The 19,645-nt window shown below is 43.4% G+C and overlaps 1 protein-coding gene and 1 pseudogene across 3 annotated transcripts in view; both read right to left on the bottom strand.

Moving 5' to 3' along the window:
- KLHL6 (kelch like family member 6) overlaps positions 1–19,645 on the bottom strand; it is a 75,942-nt gene that overhangs the window by 50,596 nt on the left and 5,701 nt on the right. The gene's annotated exons all lie outside the window — the stretch shown is intronic.
- On the bottom strand, positions 12,595–13,519 carry LOC128567887 (homeobox protein NANOG-like; annotated as a pseudogene).

Raw genomic sequence — 19,645 nt, 5'->3', positions numbered from 1 at the left:
CCAAAAACTAAAAAAAAAAAAGTGAAAAAAATAATATACTTACTGTGTTTTGAACTTCTTTTGAAAGTAATTTAATTAATGATCTTTAAAAATTTTCATCACACACCTAAGATCCTCTCATTTCACACCAGTGTGCCATAGCATGCCCATTGAAAATCACTGCTCTAAAGCAACTGCCCAACAGAAATGTAACATGAGGCTCCGCGCCCGTAGCTCAGTGGTTAGGGCGCCAGCCACATACATTGGACCTGGCGGGTTCAAATCCCTCCCAGACCTACCAAACAACAATGAAAATTACAACAAAACAATAGCTGGGGGTTGTGGTGGCGCCTGTAGTCCCAGCTACGTGGGAGGCTGAGGCAAGATAATCACTTAAGCCCAAGAGTTTGAGGTCGCTGTGAGCTGTGAGGTCGCTGTGAGCTGTGATGCCACAGCACTCTACCAAGAGTGACATGGTAAGACTCCTGTCTCAAAAAAAAAAGAAAGAAAGAAAAGAAAAAAAAAAAGAAATGTAACATGAGCCATGTATGTCACCAGTATGTTCTAATCACCACATTGCTAAAAAGTAAAAAGATAAAAATCCATTTGAGTAATACATTGTATTTAACCCAATATATACCTAAAATTATTGAAACATGTTGAAAAATATTATTTCAACATGTAAGAAATATTTTAAATCATTAATAAGATCATTTACATTCTCTTTTTCATATTAAGTCTTCAAAATCCCTCACGTATATTTTATATTTAAAGTACATCTCAATTTAGACTCACCACAATTCAAATGCTCAATAGCCACAGGTGGCCAGTGGCTACTGTATTAGACAACGAATTTCTAGAGCACCAGGTGTGGGGGGTCACCCAGATCTACAATCATCTTAGAAGGTAAAGTGACCATCACTCAAACATGAATACACAGAAAATAGGACCTTCAGGAGGAGAGGGTGGGCAGGGTCATGGGTACAAATGAAGCATCACAAAACTGACGTAACATCTCTGGAGACCCATTAACATGAGATTTAGAAATGCTATTGCACCTAGAATGCCATTTTAAGATTAGTGGGATCAGCAAAAGGTGAATTTTCCTGAACATTCAGAGGAAAACTGGGAAAGTCTGACGGAGAGCTGTTTTAATGTTAAATTATATACGTGTGTGTATGTGTGTGTGTGTGTGTGTACATATGATCCAATGGTATATATGTGTGATCCAATTCAATGCCTTGCACACTGAAGGGCTCTTAAATGAAGTCAATGTATTCCCCATGTGTCACATTATTGAACTCTCTGGCGTCATCCAGACTCTTTTGTGTGTGTGTGTGTGTGTGTGTGTGGTTTTTTGGCCGGGGCTGGGTTTGAACCTGCCACCTCTGGCATATGGGACCAGCGCCCTACTCCTTGAGCCATAGGCACTGCCCATCCAGACTCTTAATTGGCCTGTCACTGCTGGATGCAACTTCTGAATTATCTCTTGGAATCACCATCACCAGATCCTGCCCTGCTCAGCCCATAGGTGACTGGGTGTCTGGATTCCCCAGAAGCAGACTCTCTGGTGCAAGTTAACAAGGGATCAGAAGAGGAGGACAGGGAGTGAAGGAAGCTAAACAAGACGAAAGTCACTTCAGCCTGATCCCGCTGAATCCCAGACCTTTGGAGTGTACACGTCAGAGCTGTCCTGACAGGAGGCAAAGGCGCTGGGCTGTGACACTCCTGCACCACTGACAATCTTTAGTTACAGGTCGATTCTCAGGCACATCTGGCTTTCTGTTCGTGTGAGTTGACACCTGCACAAGAAAAGGGGCTTCCAGGAGCCTGGGGAGGGCAGAGGAAGAAGAGCAGCCAACTGGGTAGGAAAAAGAAAGGAAGTGCCCTAAAGACAGTGTCCTTCCCTCCAGGCTCTTTTTGCCAGTTGTGTCTCCCCAAGTCCCAGAATTTCTCTACTCTCCTCTGAGATTGCTTCACCTATTTTCTGCTGTTTAAATGCACTGTGCAGGCCATGACACCACGCTAAACATGGGTAAGATGAAACTAAGGTGAAACCTGCATATCCCCCCTGGACTACTCTCCCCCCACTCATCCAGGGTCCATGGAAACACCTGAGCAAAGCTTAGATCCACAGATTTTCAGCAAAAGAGACCAGAACCTAGGGCTTTGGGAGCCAGCCCTAGCTATTGTATTCCAGTGAGCCTGGAGTGTAACAGTACATGAAAACCAAGAAAGTCACCAGGAGTTCAAGGTCACAAGGTCATCTGGAAGGGGGAAGGGGTCAACTCAGTGTCAGGACCAACTGGAGCAGCCCAAGTTTTGCTCTCTGAGAACACTGCTGAGTTAGTTGCTAATGATTTACCCCTTAGCATACATGCAGGCGAGATAGTGTAATAAGAATACTTTCTAGAAAGAGGCTGACAAATTCTCATGAGATCCTTGTAAAAACAGGGGTAGCTATTAAGATCTATATTTTACAGTAGAAACAGTGTCACAGCAGTGAGCCAATACTTTGGCAGTGAGTTGGTATTAACCCCAAATAGAGTCTGGGCCAGTGAGCACAGCAGCCCTGAAAATATCTACAGTCTAATAGTTACATGGGATGAAGTTGAGCCCCAGCTCCTAGCACTTTGCCTGGCTCGCTCGCCTACAAGCCCCACCAGGCTCTCTCCTCACTCCAGGTCTCTGCTCAAAGGCCACCTCTGCAGACAGGCTCTCCCCAAAGCTCCCCCTAATCTAAAAATCACCGCTCCCTAACATCTTCCCCATCTTGCTTTTTTTCCCTAGCTCTGTCACAACCTGAAATCATATTCCATTCTCATTTGCTAACTAGTTTAGCAAACATGCCCCTACCAGAATGTGAGCTGAGTGAGGGCAGAGCTGTGGGTCCTCATCACTGCGTCCCTGGGCTAGAGCAGTGCTCAGCACCAAGCCTGAGCTCAGTCCCTTGGGGAAATGAATGAACAAGTGAATGAAAAATCTTGTCCTTCCTGGTCCCTTTGCTTTTGCTTCTGACCAGAATCTGCACTTCCGAGAGTTAGCAAACATCCCCTGCAGGATGGAGGGCCTGCCCCATGTGCCTTCCATTCCCACCAAGGAATTCCTACCACCTCCTCCCAGTCTTGAGGACACATCCATACTTGGACATTCCAGTTACCTACATCACTTAGATGAGTTACACATGCTCATGTAGTTCCCAAACCATCAGCAGAATTTTTCGCCCAGCCCCATTCCCCTATGGCTCACCCTGTCCCCAGACCCCCACACCTCTGAACTCTGCCTCCTATACCTCGAACACCAACCATGGCCCTGTAAACAAATACGCAGTCCTATCACCCTCACTATCTCAGTCCTGCGCTGGTTGCACTTCTGCCTGTCCCCAGCTCTGTCCTTCCTCAGATCCCTTCACCATTCCAGGAACTAACTCTTCTGTTTCACACTGAGCAACTCTGTGTCAGAGTGGCTATAACATTAGTTGCAAAGTAAGTTAAATCCTATTTAAGACCTCCCATTCGATCCTGCAATCCCATTACTGGGCATCTACCCAGAAGGAAAAAAATCCTTTTATCATAAGGACACTTGTACTAGACTGTTTATGGCAGCTCAATTTACCATTGCCAAAATGTGGAAACAGCCTAAATGCCCACCAACCCAGGAATGGATTAACAAGCTGTGGTATATGTATACCATGGAATACTATTCAGCTATTAAAAAAAATGGAGACTTTACATCCTTCGTATTAACCTGGATGGAAGTGGAAGACATTATTCTTAGTAAAGCATCACAAGAATGGAGAAGCATGAATCCTATGTACTCAATCTTGATATGAGGACAATTAATGACAATTAAGTTTATGGGGGGGGGGAAGCAGAAAGAGGGATGGAGGGAGGAGGGTGGGGCCTTAGTGTGTGTCACACTTTATGGGGGCAAGACATGATTGCAAGAGGGACTTTACCTAACAATTGCAATCAGTGTAACTGACTTATTGTACCCTCAATGAATCCCCAACAATAAAAAAAAAAAAAAAAAAGAATACAAACGTCCATATGTATGCAATCAGCTTAAAATTCAAAAAGGACTAGTCAGCATGTGTTGCACAATGAACACTATTGTTAAGAAAGGATTATTGGATATAAACAAAGTGTAGCCAATCAAAGGAGTTTCCATTGCAAAGAAAGCAGGGTTTTAGCAAATGCACCTGTGACCTAGCATGGCCCGAACCACTCTCTATGGTCCCCGCACCTCTTAGTTCAGGCACCAGTGCCTTTCACTTGCCATCTACTGAGCTAATCTTAACCAAGGGAGGCACAGATATTCAGCTCAGTTCTGTTTCTGACCTCAAGCTTTCCCCTAAGTCCTGTCATACAGACAGTCCCATCCCAACACAGGAGTCCCACGTATGTTCTCCAGCCTCAAGTAGTTGATCTCAAAGTGAGTTTCTGAACTGGCTGCATCAGAACCCTTTAGGTGTTTATTAAGAATAATAATAATAATAAACAAATGGGACTTCATTAAACTGAAAAGCTTCTGTACAGCTAAGGAGACAATAACCAAAGCAAAGAGACAACCTACACAATGGGAAAGGATATTTGCATATTTTCAATCAGACAAAAGCTTGATAACTAGGATCTATAGAGAACTCAAATTAATCCACATGAAAAAAGCCAACAATCCCTTATATCAATGGGCAAGAGACATGAATAGAACTTTCTCTAAAGACGACAGACGAATGGCTAACAAACACATGAAAAAATGTTCATCATCTCTATATATTAGAGAAATGCAAATCAAAACAACCCTGAGATATCATCTAACCCCAGTGAGAATGGCCCACATCACAAAATCTCAAAACTGCAGATGCTGGCGTGGATGTGGAGAGAAGGGAACACTTTTACACTGCTGGTGGGACTGCAAACTAGTACAACCTTTCTGGAAGGAAGTATGGAGAATCCTCAAAGCACTCAAGCTAGACCTCCCATTTGATCCTGCAATCCCATTACTGGGCATCTACCCAGAAGGAAAGAAATCCTTTTATCATAAGGACACTTGTACTAGACTGTTTATTGCAGCTCAATTTACAGTAGCCAAAATGTGGAAACAGCCTAAATGCCCACCAACCCAGGAATGGATTAACAAGCTGTGGTATATGTATACCATGGAATACTATTCAGCCATTAAAAAAAATGGAGACTTTACATCCTTCGTATTAACCTGGATGGACGTGGAAGACATTATTCTTAGTAAAGCATCACAAGAATGGAGAAGCATGAATCCTATGTACTCAATTTTGATATGAGGACAATTAATGACAATTATGGTTATGGGGGGGGAAACAGAAAGAGGGAAGGAGGGAGGTGGGTGGGGCCTTGGTGTGTGTCACACTTTATGGGGGCAAGACATGATTGCAAGAGGGACTTTACCTAACAATTGCAATCAGTGTAACCTGGCTTATTGTACCCTCAATGAATCCCCAACAATAAAAAAAAAAAAAAAAAGAAAGGAAAAAAAAAAAAAAAAAAAAAAGAATATAGAATTCTGAACCCCACTGACCTAGACCTACTGAGTCAAAATTTCTGGTAGTGCGGCTAGGGATACACATTTTACTAGGTATCCCTGCCCACCCACCCCCGTCCCCCCACAATTCTTTGCAAACCTAAGTATAAGAACAACTCCCTAGAAAGGGGTCACCCCCACTCTCCAATAAAGGCTCCCTTGGCTCACTCCTCAGAAGGAGATTGAACAAGGAAACAACTGGTCATAGTGCTGGGATAGACATGTCCCTGGAGAGTCCTCCCCAGCTACAGATTCTTCATTTCATCTTCTCAGTTGATCTCAAAGTGAGTTTCTAGAATTCCATGAAGCCTAGGGCTGCTTCCCAAGGAGGGTGGGGGGAAGCTTCCCAGTCTGGAAAGGCTCAGATGAAAGGAGGCTTTGCCTCGGCTTGTTAGGTCTTTCTCAAACTTAGATGCACAGAAAAAGTCTTGCAGTTTATATTCGAGCAACACAGCCCTGCTAGTAAGAAATGGTGTGCGATTCTATTCTTACCTACAGTGCACTTGTAAATCTCACAAACCTGGAACAATGCCTTCAGAGAAGCATTTGGGAGTTCATGGCCATCCCTCTTTCTACTCCAGAGACATGATCAACAGCACTGTACAGCTCTCTGGGGAATAGAGTCAGCTCCTTCAACCCCCAGCCACCAGTTGACTTTTTCACCAAACTGCGAGACAAGCTCTCCTCGGAGCTGCCCCCACCTGGTGCCTAGCATCATCAGGCCTTGAAAGAACTGCCTCTGCCAGGCTTCTTATCCAAGTTCATTGCCCCTCATGGATACTGCACATGGTCCCTCAGGGGATCAAAACTCTAGCAATGTTCCTATAGAACCAGAACCCCCCCAAGCCCCACTGGACCATTGCCAATGCCTCAGCACACCCTGTTACTCAGCCCATCCAAATTTATGGCAGACAGAAGGGCTTGTTCTGACCTGCAAGGTCAGACGAGACAGAACATCAGCCACAACAAATGCTGTGGTCATGCTTCAGTGATGATTCAGTCACAAAGTTATAATGGACAGTCCTTGTTTGCCTGCCCAACTCAATCCTATCCTGTTTAGTAGGAGGGCCCAGATTTCCCAATGGGAATTACCCTTCCACCAATATCAGTCTGAGAGGTTTGAATGAAGTTAGCCTCACCTATTAGACTAAGACTGAGCACAGTCCAAGCTACATGTCCCCCAAGCCTCAGCAACTGCTTTAGGTATGGGCCCCGGAAGGAAGCCAATCCAATCAGAGCCAATTCCAGAATATTCTCTGGAATTACCAAAAAAAAAAAAAAAAAAAAAAAATCTCTGAGTTGCTAGAAATGAAAGTTTAGAAATGCTGGCGACCTTTTTGTCTCCATGTATGAAGATCCTCCTTAAGAGAAAAACCAACACAGACAAAGCAGAACAAGAGGGAGACAAAGAGAAAATGAGTCATGATGACATTAATTTGAGTACAAGGACCCAACTATGCCTGAAATAAATATCCATAGACTTTTTAAAAAATACATAAACTATATTATTTTATTTATGCTTGAACTAGTTTGAGCTGAATATTTGTCACTTGCAGTGCGAAGTCCTGACTGACACAATGGGTAAGGGAAACCCTGACAGCAATGGGCCCAATGCCAAAAAGATAAGAGTGCCCAGAAAAAGAAAATTGTAAGTACCTTCAACATTGGTATACAAGGCCCTTCATAATCTCGTCTGTGCACGCCCTTTCCTAACCCATCAGGCAGATACACCCGGTGACTGTTTCCAACATGTGCCTATGTTCACATTAACACCCTCGGGCTCCAGACAGGCCTCTCCATATACATTCGACTGCAGGGGTCCTCAAACTTTTTAAACAGGGGGCCAGTTCACTGTCCCTCAGACTGCTGGAAGGCTGGACTATAGTTTAAAAAAAAAACTATGAACAAATGCCTATGCACACTGCACATATCTTATTTTGAAGTAAAAAAAAAAAACAAAAAAACAGAAACAAATACAATCACACCGCCTCATGTGGCCCGTGGGCCGCAGTTTGAGGACCCCTATTCTACTGGATCCACTTTTTTTTTTTTTTTTTGAACATGGGGACTTGTTTTCTCCTCGTACAGGCAGGGAGGGGCGTTCCTTAGAGACCTTCCAGAAGAGTTAGAATTACAAGCCTAGAGTGCAGGTAGTGGGGTCTCCTCCTCAGGGCACTCACTCTCTGCTCTGGGGTCCTGAGGCCTCTCCTCACCCTAGGCCCATGTGGGGTGTCAGTCCACGCCTGCACTTTTTAAAAAATTTTATAAAATTTTTAAATTTATGAATATATTTTTAAATTTATAATTATAAAACATTTCATAAAAATATATAAATATATATATATATATATACTTTTTTTAAGATAGGGTCTCACTCTGTTGGCCATACTGGAATGCAGTGGCATGATCATAGCCCACCGAAGTGTTGAACTCCCGGGTTCAAGTGATACTCCTGCTCCAGCCTCCCGAGTAGCTGGAACTAGTAGCAGGCACCCAGCACACTCATCTGGATCTATTTTTAATGTCCCTTGTCCTCTATTAGATTTGTAAGGATCTAAAGAAAAGGGGCTGGATTTTATTTTTCTCTCAATTCCTGTTTACTGACCCACAGTAGACACTTAACAATTGTTGGACAGATGGATGGATGGATGGATGATGGATGGGAAGAAACCTGCACAGACAGAACAGTCCTATGCTTCAAGCAGACCAAGTAGATTTGCCTATTCTACCCTACACTCTCCAAACCCACACTTCTTCTCTAACCTTGTGAGAATAACTAACAATGAGCTCCTCAGTGACCTGGAACCAGGCGGGTGTGTAGAGAACTGTATTATCTAGTGACTCTCTGGATTGGAACTCCAGCCCCATTGGTGTAGCCGAAGTCTGCCTACCTAAGGTGTTCTGTTTTATTTTGTGACAGAGTCTCACTATGTAGCCCTCGGTAGAGTGCCGTGGCATCACAGCTCACAGCAACCTCACACCCTTGGGCTTAAGTGATTCTCTTGCCTCAGCCTCCCCAGTAGCTGGGACTATAGGCGCCCGCCACAACGCCTGGCTATTTTTTTTGGTTGCAGTTGTCATTTGTTTAGCTGGCCCAGGCCGGGCCCCACCAGTTTCAGCGTATGTGGCTGGCACCCTACTTGCTGAGCTACAGGCGCCAAGCCAGACCTAAGGTGTTATATTATAAAACATGGTGCTTATTCTTTAACTTAACTAGCTTTTGATCTTGACACCTTCCACCTCCTTGCTGAGGATGAAACCTGGCTTCCCCTAACAAAACACCACTTCCTTCATGACCCTCTTCAGTGAGGTCTGCTCAGATTCTCACTTCCCCACTGGGCCGGGAGCAGGATCTGTATTTGTGCACACTGTCCACTGCCACATCCTGACCAGGCTGTGGCCCCACAGGTTCCGCATCATCCTCTTTTCCCAAACGTTTTCCATCTCAACCCCTGATGATGCCATGTTGGCTTCCTTATGATCACCAAGTCATTATCCAGAAGTTAAGGAAAGAGTTTTTCTGAGCTTTCTTTGGTTCTGACCACTTAGAAACTTGCACATTGGCAGTGGTAGCAATCTTCACCCCAAGGCATTCAAATGTTGATGCCCAGAAGTTGTAAAAGCTATCCCTATTAGGACAAGACAAAGATGATCATATATGAGTTTCAGACTGTTCCCTCTGTTGGCTGCCACAGAGCAATCTGGACTGTCAGGCCTGTTTCTTGAAGTTTCATGAGACAAAATCAAGAGGGAAATGGGAGGAAAACAGGAACTCCTCCAACTAGGAATGGACAGTAGTTAGGAAGCCAGAGAAGAAGGAAGACTTTCCACAGACTGGGCCACATGCAGGGCTGCCCAGGCTGGGGCCTGAGTTGGGCTAAAATCCAGCTGCTACTACACTTGCCAAGCCTTGTGCCCTAGTGTAGACTGTGACGGTCCCCAAAGAAAGGAGGCCCTGCTTCTAATTGGTTCTCTCAGACAGAAAACTCTTTTTAAAGGATATGCAAGGGCTAAGGCTTCAGAGAAAAACCCAGCAGGGGTCTCCATCAGAGATACAGGTAGGAGAGGGGAGCAGATTATAATAGGAGATGTGGCATGTATCTTCTTCAAGATGTTCAAAAACTGCAAGTTCTGAACTTGGGTTACTTTAGAATTACTTGTGTTATTCCTGAGCTCTGCTCTAAAGTGGGATTGCATGGGTGGAAGAAGGGTCTGAGGTCTCACCACCTTCTCTTTCTCCAATCTTGAAGCGCAGAGCTGGCCTTCAGCAAAATGTGGAGTCGGCTGAGTTTGTCTCCAGCACTCCCCACATCACTTCCTCCCTGCTTTCTCCTGAGACCTCTACCTGGGGCTGTCTTTGGCCCAGCTGCCCTGAGGGCCCTCAGAGAGGATTCTGAATGCGGCTTGAGACTGCCTCCACGGCTCCACTGCCTCGCCATCATTCCAACCCTCAACCCCTCTCACTGTAGTTTCTTGCCATCACCTGAACGTCTCCATAAATTGATGGGGTCCTCCATACCACAGCCCAAAGGAGGAGATCTCAGATCATGTCACTTTCCTGCTAAAATACTCTTCCAGGGCTTCCCACTCTCTGTAAGACATACTCCCAGCTCCTTCGCCTCACTCCACAATACCTCTCATGGTCTGACCCTCCCCATCTCTGAGCCTTATTGGCCTACACATATCCTTTATCTCAACCCTACTCTTCCACCCATGGCTCCCAAGTTTACACCACGTCATACTTTCCCAGATGTTTCCCTCTGCCTGGAATGTCCCCTCATCTCCTTTCACTTGGCCCCTTCTGCCTAATGCCTACTGATCTTTCAAAACTCTGCGCAGATGGCCCCTCCTGCAGGAAGCCTTATCAGATTACTTTTTCTCTAGTCCAGTTTAATGTCCTTCAGTAAGCTCCCACGGCCCCTGTGCAGAGGTCCATCATAGCACTTACCGTACTGTATAGTAAATACTGATTTACTTGTTACTTTCCACTTACTAGATTAAGACTTCCAGGGAACCATACCTTATGCATCTTTGTATGCCTTGTGCCTGGCACAGAAGAGACACAGGCAATAAATACATTTGTGTCAACTGGATGAATATGTGACTGAGTAGATGGATGAAATTTCATTAAATGCCCTCAACACTACGGTTCTGAAAGCTTTGAGGCATCGGCACAGTAAGGGAGGTAGCGTGATCCAGTGTTCCGCCACTGAAGGCCTGCGAATCATTGGTGGTACACTGGAGAAGCACGGAAGAATAAAGATTTTTATAACAGTTACTACGAGTTCTCTCCCTGTTCATCTCCAGGCCCACCTGCAAATGGCATGAGTGTGGTTCCTGGTACCTCAAAACAATTATAATACTATAATTGACACTCCAGCCAACACAACCTGCAATTTGAGTTTTAAGGACACTGCTCGTCACTTGATACTTTCCTAATTTTTCTAATCTCTGTTTTATTTTTTGTGTATTGTGTCCACTGACGCCATCTTCCAAGAATTACTTATGGGGCCTCTGCCTCCCTCTTAATTCCCCCAACTCCAAAATGTTCTTTTTTTTTTTTTTATAGGTAAAATGGATTTTATTTTTTTGCACTTAGACTGCGCAAACTGCTACTGATACACAATGCAGCCAAACAATACCTCTTTCTACAAAATCGTAGAGTAATGAACAAATCAAGGCTTGTAGTAAAACAGAGCAAAAGGGGGCAGAGGAAATCCATGAAGTGCATTCTAGCTAACACTTCACCTGGACAGTTGAGGATTTTAATAAGGAAATCCCTCTATTCCTCAAAGCAAAAGTGGGCCTCTTTGCCCACTTCCCTGGCAGTGGAGGCCAATTCGGTGTCCATGGTAAATGTTTCTTGCTCTTACTCTATAAACCTACCTTTCTCTTCCTCAATAATATTTGTTTCATGCTTGTCAAAAAAAGGTAAAGTAAACCTATCATTTGAACCTGCAATCCCACTACCAGCTATCTACCCAAGACTTTTCACCCTAAGGAAGGACATTTGTACTCAAATGTTTATAACAGCATAATTCACAAAGCAAAGATACAGAAATAAAACAATCCATGTGCCCTTCAACACATGGATTAATAAATTGTGGTGTATATATACCATGGAATACTATTCAGCCATAAAAATAGATGGAGATTTTGCATCTTTTTCAACAACGTGGATGGATTTGGAGAACATTTTCCTAAGTATCACAAGAATGGAAAAACAATTCTTACATGTACTCCATACCAATTTGAACCAAGAAGATTAAGAATCACAGACCCACGTGAGAGAAAATCTCAAATTCAAATTTACCTTTTGGTTTTGTCCATCCCCGAAGCATTCAACTCTAACCACAGACAATTACAATTAATTGGAAATAAAAATAAAAAATATCCTTGCCTTTTAAGTATTCACTTGTGAGAGAAAAAAATAAAATAAAAAAAGACCTCCTAATCCCAGAAAGTGGAAATAATCCTTCACACATCTTTGTATTTTTTTACTTTCTAAAGCTATCCAAACTAGTTACTATAACTACTTTGTCTACAACCAGAGACATCTTCTATCATGTTGTCCATAGCAGCCAAGGTTACTGAAACCTCTGATTAGACTCCAGTCTTGCAATAAGCACACTGAGAGCCAGAACAGAGGCAGAATAGTTTCTCTAAAATAAAAAAATAAAAAATTAGCCAGGCATCGGGGCTCAAGCCTCCCTGTAATTCTAGCACTTTGGGAGTCCGAGGTGTATTGGTAGATTGCTTGAGCTTAGGAGTTTGAGAAAAGCCTGAGCAAAATCGAGACTCCATCTCTACTAAAAATAGAAAAACTCGCCAGGCATCATGGTGATCGCCAGCAGTCCCAGCTACTTGGGAGGCTGAGGTAAAAGGATTGCTTGAGCCCAAGAGTTTGAGGTTGCTGTTAACTATAACACCATGGCACCCTAGCCAGAGTGACAGTAAAATTGTCTCAAAAAAAAAAAAAGACTGAAAATAAAATAGAAAAATCCTGAGAGGAGAGGATTTAGCCACTGCTCACACTAAGACTGAGTAATACACTCATCTTCACACATCCTCAGGCTGCATATTCATTGAGTAATTTAGGAATGAATCCATGGTTTGGGGGGAGCTAAAATACTTAGTGGTTTGATGAATTACATTATGGCTTTCTCCAGTAGCTTCCAAGGCAATTTCCAAATCACTGGCAAGAAAATTTTGCTGGACCTGCAGGCAAGACTGTAAAGGCTCCTCCCCACAGTTAAAGAAGGGATTGCTCCAGGCCTGACTATTCCAGGCTTGGGTGCCCCAGGTCTGACTGTTCCAGGAATGGTTACTCCAAGACTGGCTGCTCCAGGTTTGGTCACCCCAGTTAGGGTTGCTCCAGGTCTGGTTGCTCCACACTGGAAGGTTTCCGGATGTGTTCATCAGGCATGCCTGGTGATAGGAAGAGTAGAACCTTGGGTATTCCATGGGTGCTGAGGCTTTCTGAGCCCGAGTCATACTGTTGGTGTTCTTTAGCCAGTTGTTTTTCTGCCTTCTCTTAGATTTCATTCCCTGGTTCTGGAACCAGGTTTTAACCTGTTTATAGCTGAGGTTGAGGATGTTGGAAAGTTCTTACATCTGTTGGAGGCCGAGGTATTTCTGCCTCTGAAATCTATCATTGAGTACACACAGCTGGGTGGTAGAGAACACGGTTCTGGTCTTCTGTTTCTTGACCTGCCTTACCTTCCTTCTTCGCTACACTCTTCTCTACAGAAGTGGGCTGTTTTACTTTGGGACTAGTGGAAGAGTCAGGGCTGTCCAGAGCCAGTAGATCCATAGAAGTAGGAAGAGGAGAGGCAGTCTCTGTGAAGGGCATCTCTATAGAAGACATTTGCAAGGATGGATAATTTTCTTCAGGCCCACAAATCACAGGCATTGAAGAAGAATCACTAGAATCAGATGCTTCAGGGCAAGGCAGCCTTTGGGGACACGCAGGATCTATACTCATATTATTAAGAAGGGGAAAAATTCAAGAGCTGAACTGTTAAAAAGAAAAAAAAAAAAAGGCTAACACTTAAAATACCTAAATAGAATCTACAGAAAAAGATCCAAAAGTCAGGAGGAAGAGCATCCTCTCCACAACGGCAGGAGGCAACCAGCTCAATCTAGCAAAAAAAATCCTGAAATGTTCTTGATATTCAGCCTGGTATAAGACTGAATTACTCTACATGATCTTTTAAGTCCAGTAAGGTCTTACTTGCCCCCGGACCTGAATCAGTATATGCAAACCTACTGAGTTTCCATTACTTTATTCTAGATCCTTGCATATTTCTGAGAAAAAACTATGATGCAACCCATTAGTTTTGGTTTTAAAGTCATAGCAGTATCAGCACTCCTGTAATTATTGTGGCCTTAAAGTTTTCTACAGAAGTTAGATGCAATAAAAGAATGCTGACACTTACAGCCAGCAGACAATGTATAGGTTGAAAGGAACCCTTGTTTTTATACAGAGATGGCCTTCCCAAAAGAATTTAAGATGGCGCCTGTGGCTCAGTGAGTAGGGCACTGTCCCCATATGCCGAGGATGGCGGGTTCAAACCCGGCCCGGCCAAACTGCAACAAAAAAATAGCCGGGCGTTGTGGCGGGCGCCTATAGTCCCAGCTGCTCGGGAGGCTGAGGCAAGAGAATCATAAGCCCAAGAGTTAGAGGTTGCTGTGAGCCGTGTGACGTCACGGCACTCTACCCGAGGGCGGTACAGTGAGACTCTGTCTCTACAAAAAAAAAAAAGATGGCTTGTAGTAAAGAAGCAGAAGTATTATAAACTTCAAAACAGTAACAATAGAGATAAGAAGATAATAATTAAGCAATTAAAGTAGGAAGAGAATGTATCGCTGAAACCAAGGCTAAGGACGCTAATACACTGGGTTTCCTGACAGCCAAAGGTGGATGTACCATAAGTTAGCTAATGAAAGAAAGTAAACCATATGGACGATGCCTTCATTCCACAAACTCCCAGAGATATGCCCAGGGATATTCTCAGTTTGGGGGAGAGAAGAGAAGTGAAAATGCCAGTAATTGTCTTGCCAACTAGGATCTCAGGATACACAGTACTAAGGCCTATGTAACAAGAGTCACAGATCTTTAATGCCTGTATAGTTTTCATGATACCTTAATACCTGCTCTACACCTAATGTAGGCCTGGCACATAGCAGGTGCATACAATATATACTCATCATTTTTGGGTTGCCCAGCATGTGGACCCCTCCCTAGGGGTGGAAAAGTCTCCCTCCCAATGAGATACAGTGAGTGGAAGAAGCCACCTCCCACTCCAGAAGCTGAATGCTTATCCCACCTTCTGTCACAACCAAAGCATTAACTTGTATAACTCAGCCTTGACCCATCAGATAAACCAACCCCAGGCTTTGGGTTAGGTGCTACTGATGTGGAGATGCAAGGACAGAGGAGAGCCTATTTGGGTGGAGCCAGCAGAAGCAGCAGCGGCCTCCAGGGGCCACAGCCGCTGGGGTAGTGCAGTGCAGCCTCCAGGATTCTGCGACAGTGGGGGCGTCCTCCTCTCTTGGTGCTGGATGGTTTTAGGCTGCTGTTCTGGCTGCTATCTGTTGTCCCTTGCACCTGTCTTCTGAGTCAGTTCTCCAAACTTACAGGGGGATTTTGCAAGTTCCTACTATCACTTTCATAAATTCCTCTTCTCAAATAAGACAGAGTTGGTTTCTATTCCATGGAACTAAGAAATCTGACTTATTGGGGGTGCCTGTGGCTCAGTGAGTAGGGCGCCGGCCCCATATACCGAGGGTGGCAGGGTTGAACCTGGCCCTGGCCAAACTGCAACAAAAAAATAGCTGGGCATTGTGGTGGGCGCCTATAGTCCCAGCTTCTCAGGAGGCAGAGGCAAGAGAATCACCTAAACCCAAGAATTGGAGGTTGCTGTGAGCTGTGATGCCACAGCACTCTACTGAGGGTGACAAAGTGAGACTCTGTCTCTAAAAAAAAAGAAAGAAAGAAATCTGACTTATTATCATTCATAAAGTGTTTGGGCAAATGAATTCATTTTATGACTTGCATTTGACAACTCACTGGGACATGTAGACACATATCATTAGCCTCATTGTGTAGTAGACATTGGTGCTGAGCCTCAAAGAGGCCAAGCAATCACTCTGAGATTTACACAGTCAACAAATGGCAGAGTCTGGACTCAAATTCAAATGCTGTAAGTTCTTTCCACTATACCAAGAGTTTCTGGCTCTTGCCCCAATGATGTCCTATAGGTTCTTGAGGCCCTATACTTTCAAAGCATACCATATTTTCACTTTGCACACCCTGACCTGCCTTCTTTTTTTTTGACAGACTTTGTCACCCTTGGTAGAGTGCAGTGGTGTCATTGTTCACAGCAACCTCCAACTCTTGGGCTCAAGTGATTCTCTTGCCTCAGTCTCCCAAGTACCTGGGACTATAGGCGCCTGCCACAACGCCCAGCTATTTTTAGAGATGAGGTCTCACTCTGGCTCAGACTGGTCTTGAACCTGTGAGCTCAGACAATCCACCCTTCTCGGCCTCCAAGAGTGCTAAAATTACAGGTGTGAGCCACCACAACTAGCACCCGAAGACATGCTAGCTCTTTGCTGCTATGGGGGTCTGTTAGCTCAGCCCCCAGACACAAATTACGATGAATGTTCCAGCAGCAGCATGCCTTTGCTTGTACATACATGTGCATAGAGGCAATGATTTTTATATATCCTCCTCATTTTCAGCATATGTAGCCCACAATGTTGCATGGCAGACCAGGGGGACTTAAAGCCACAGGTAATGACCTAACGGCCTCATTTCTGCCCTCGGTGAAGAGATCTATATTTAGTTTGGATCCCCTGGGGAAACCATTCCTCCTATCAGGGTAAGATCTATCTAGGGTGAAACGAAGACAATGCCATCTACTTGTTATCTAACTACTGACATTGTTGTGTGGGTTAAATGAAATGAAAAAGAATGCAGCAAAGTGCTGGAAAAATTGTTGGCCATTCATTTTCCAAACTGAAAAAAAATAAACTGTTGGAAGCAACCTAAATATCTATAGTGAAAGAATAACTTTTATATTATGCCTCTGTTAAAACTGGTAGCAAAATAAACAGTAATTATGAAAAGTATGGAACACTATAGGAATAAGATTATAATGAAAAGGGGACAAAGCAAAGTATAAAATTATATATAAACTGTTTTAATAAGTATATAAAGATGTGCATATGAGAAAAGGTAGACAAATGACACCAAAATGAAAACTAACTTTATCATAAAGTCCCACAATCCCTACCCAAACATCTTGCAGCTTTGGCATTCAGAACGCTGTGGATATTAGCATATTTTAAATAGTATATGACACTTGCAGCACTCTTTAATCCAATGCTTTAGTACTACAGCAATGAATATATGAATAGTCGCCCTAAATAGAATAAATTAAAACTCGGCAAGTAGACACATGAGATCAGGACAGGTGTGTCCAATCTGATTGCAGTTCAAGTTAAATTTGGCTGTCAAATAAGTTATGAAAAACTTTTCTTTATCAGCACGTTAGGAATTTTGGAATTACAGATAAGAGATTATACACCTATAGTACATAAATATTTACCACTGTATTTGTTTCAGACAATATTGGAAAATACTAAAAGTGGAAAATACAGGACCCAACACAGATAGTAAATCATCAGCTTCAATTGAATTCACCAAGTGTACCCAACATGGCAGCAACAATCCTCAATGCTTTTGCTATTAGCCAGATTTTTAATCCCGACCTATGTGGCCTTAAGTCATTCTTATTTTCCTTTAGACTAATTCTATCTCCTGGACTTGCTATCTCCTTTCCAGATGTCTTATACCAATATGGAGAAAAAGCTAAAGATTATAACATTTAAACATGGCCTCTGGACCTACGTTCTGCCATCCAGCAATTAGTTAATATGTAATAATGATTAATAAATGCATAGATTGTGCCATAATTATAGCTGGTTCCCTCAGCATACCTTCAGGGAACCAGACCCAGAGACTGAAGTACAAGTGGTCAGAATCCAGGATTTCAGGCAGCAGCAGCAACAAAGGAGCTTACCATTGCCTCTGCCTCCACCTGGAAGCTTTCACATGTACAGAAAGGGCCAGTCATCAGGGAGGCCTGAGAGAAGCCTGGTAACTCCTTCCCACACCGCCATTTCTTCCATCTCTGTGCCAACCCGGGGAATCTCAGCATGGTTGCCCTTACAGGTGACTGTCACTTACAGAGTGTGCCATATTTTGCAGTGCATAGGGGTTCCCCAAAGGTGAGAACCAATGGATCTTCCCAAGGGAGATCCACTGGAGGTGAGGTTCAGTGGGCCACATGCACAACCCTTTTCAGTGACTTTGACTGGGGACCTGTCCAAAGGCATAACACAGACGCAGCAATACTTGTAGACCCATAAAAGTCATTAGTAGTCTTATAAAATTAAAAAAAAAATGCTAAACCCATGCTTCCCTCCATTTTTTTCCCCATGAGACAATTTGAACACTTTGACAGGACAGTTGGCTGTTTGTCATTCAAATGTATATTATAGGCTATTTTTTAAGCTTTATTCTCCTTAATCCTTTTCTCAGTCTCAACTGTACATTTTTTCCCAACCTCCTTATTCCACTCAAGACTTTTAAGTAGGTACCCAAAGAGAAATGTATTGTCTAAGTTACTAATATGGTCCCTGTTTGTAGTCACCATAGTTACATTCCTAGGCTGACCACATTCCCACCCCATCAGTCCTCTGGTCCCACAAATAAACTGTTAAAACTTCTTTTCTATGTGTCTGATTAGGATTGCAGACAATTTGTGGCAGAGATAATGGGATAATTGGTGGCCAAACAAGTTTTCTCCCTTATATAGAAAGTGACACAAAGAACTGGTTTCATTATCTCTCTAGCTTGCAGAAATCCAAATAGTCATTGAGTAATGACAGCTGTTGCTATAGACTTCCTTTTTGCATTTTGCCTAGTTCTTCAGGGGTTTGCAAAAATCAGGGGTTATCACATATATGAGAACAAGAAGAAAAATAGGATCTAAAAATTCTGCCTCCCACTAGCTTTCTGACTATGAGCAAGTTAGACTCCCAAAATCTCAGCTTCCACTTCTATAAAGTGAAGATGATAGTAACACTTCACAGTAAGTATGTATTGTGAGGATTAAAAGAGATAATGTATGCAAAGAACATGGGTGCAATAACTGGCAGCAAGAAGAGCCAGCTGGTTTTATCAGCACCATCCACCACTATCTCATCGGGTCTGAGAGAGTCATGGAAGACTTGACATAGATCCTGAGACTGGGGTAAATTCTCTTTCTTTCCATCCCAGAAATCCTCCTCTCCTGTGGAGTGGGAAGTTCCGAATGTATGGAAGATCCATGTGAAGAAAGCTGAAACCTGAGTCCCAGCTAACTCAGATTCTGAGCTTGTTCTCTCCAGAGAACTCCAGAAAGACTCAGGAATTGATAATGCCTCAGAAGATGGAGGTGGGTGGAGGGAAGAGGGCAGCATGGAATGAAAAACAGAGGAATCGGTTGAGCATCTGTATAAAAGAAGCAGTTACATATCCCCACACTCGGTCTTCATCCCTCCCTATCCGTCAAAGCAACAACCTCTCAACAACTTACAGGAGACATGAGGTTTGTTTTCTGGAGAAATTCCACCAGCTTCCCTTCATGGAGGGAAGGGAATCAGCAATGGGAAAATTAAATATAAATCTAAAAACCAAAGAGTGATATAAACCAGATTTTTCCGTTACCAGAACACAAGCAGCTAGGCTTATATCCTCTCAGGCTACAGAGTGTGCCATATTTTGCAATATAGAGCTAACAGTAGGAGAAACGGCTAAACGTTGAAAATGGTGGCCTTTGATGAGCAAGATTGAAGGGTACAGGAGATAAAGATGAATTTTTGTTTTTCCTTATAATCTTTTAAATACTGCTTGACCCTCTGTTAACACTGGAGAACACTGGAGAATCTTTCTTTCAAAAAACTAAAAGGAACCATGGGAAAGGCCTTAAAATACTGGCATCTGGGAATTCTCCCCCCAAAAGGGAGCTCAATCTCCAATGACCCCAAGGCAAAGCCT

This window comes from Nycticebus coucang, chromosome 16 (assembly GCF_027406575.1).
Source record: "Nycticebus coucang isolate mNycCou1 chromosome 16, mNycCou1.pri, whole genome shotgun sequence".
Classification (NCBI taxonomy): domain Eukaryota; kingdom Metazoa; phylum Chordata; class Mammalia; order Primates; family Lorisidae; genus Nycticebus; species Nycticebus coucang.
This window is presented reverse-complemented; position numbering and strand designations above follow the sequence as displayed.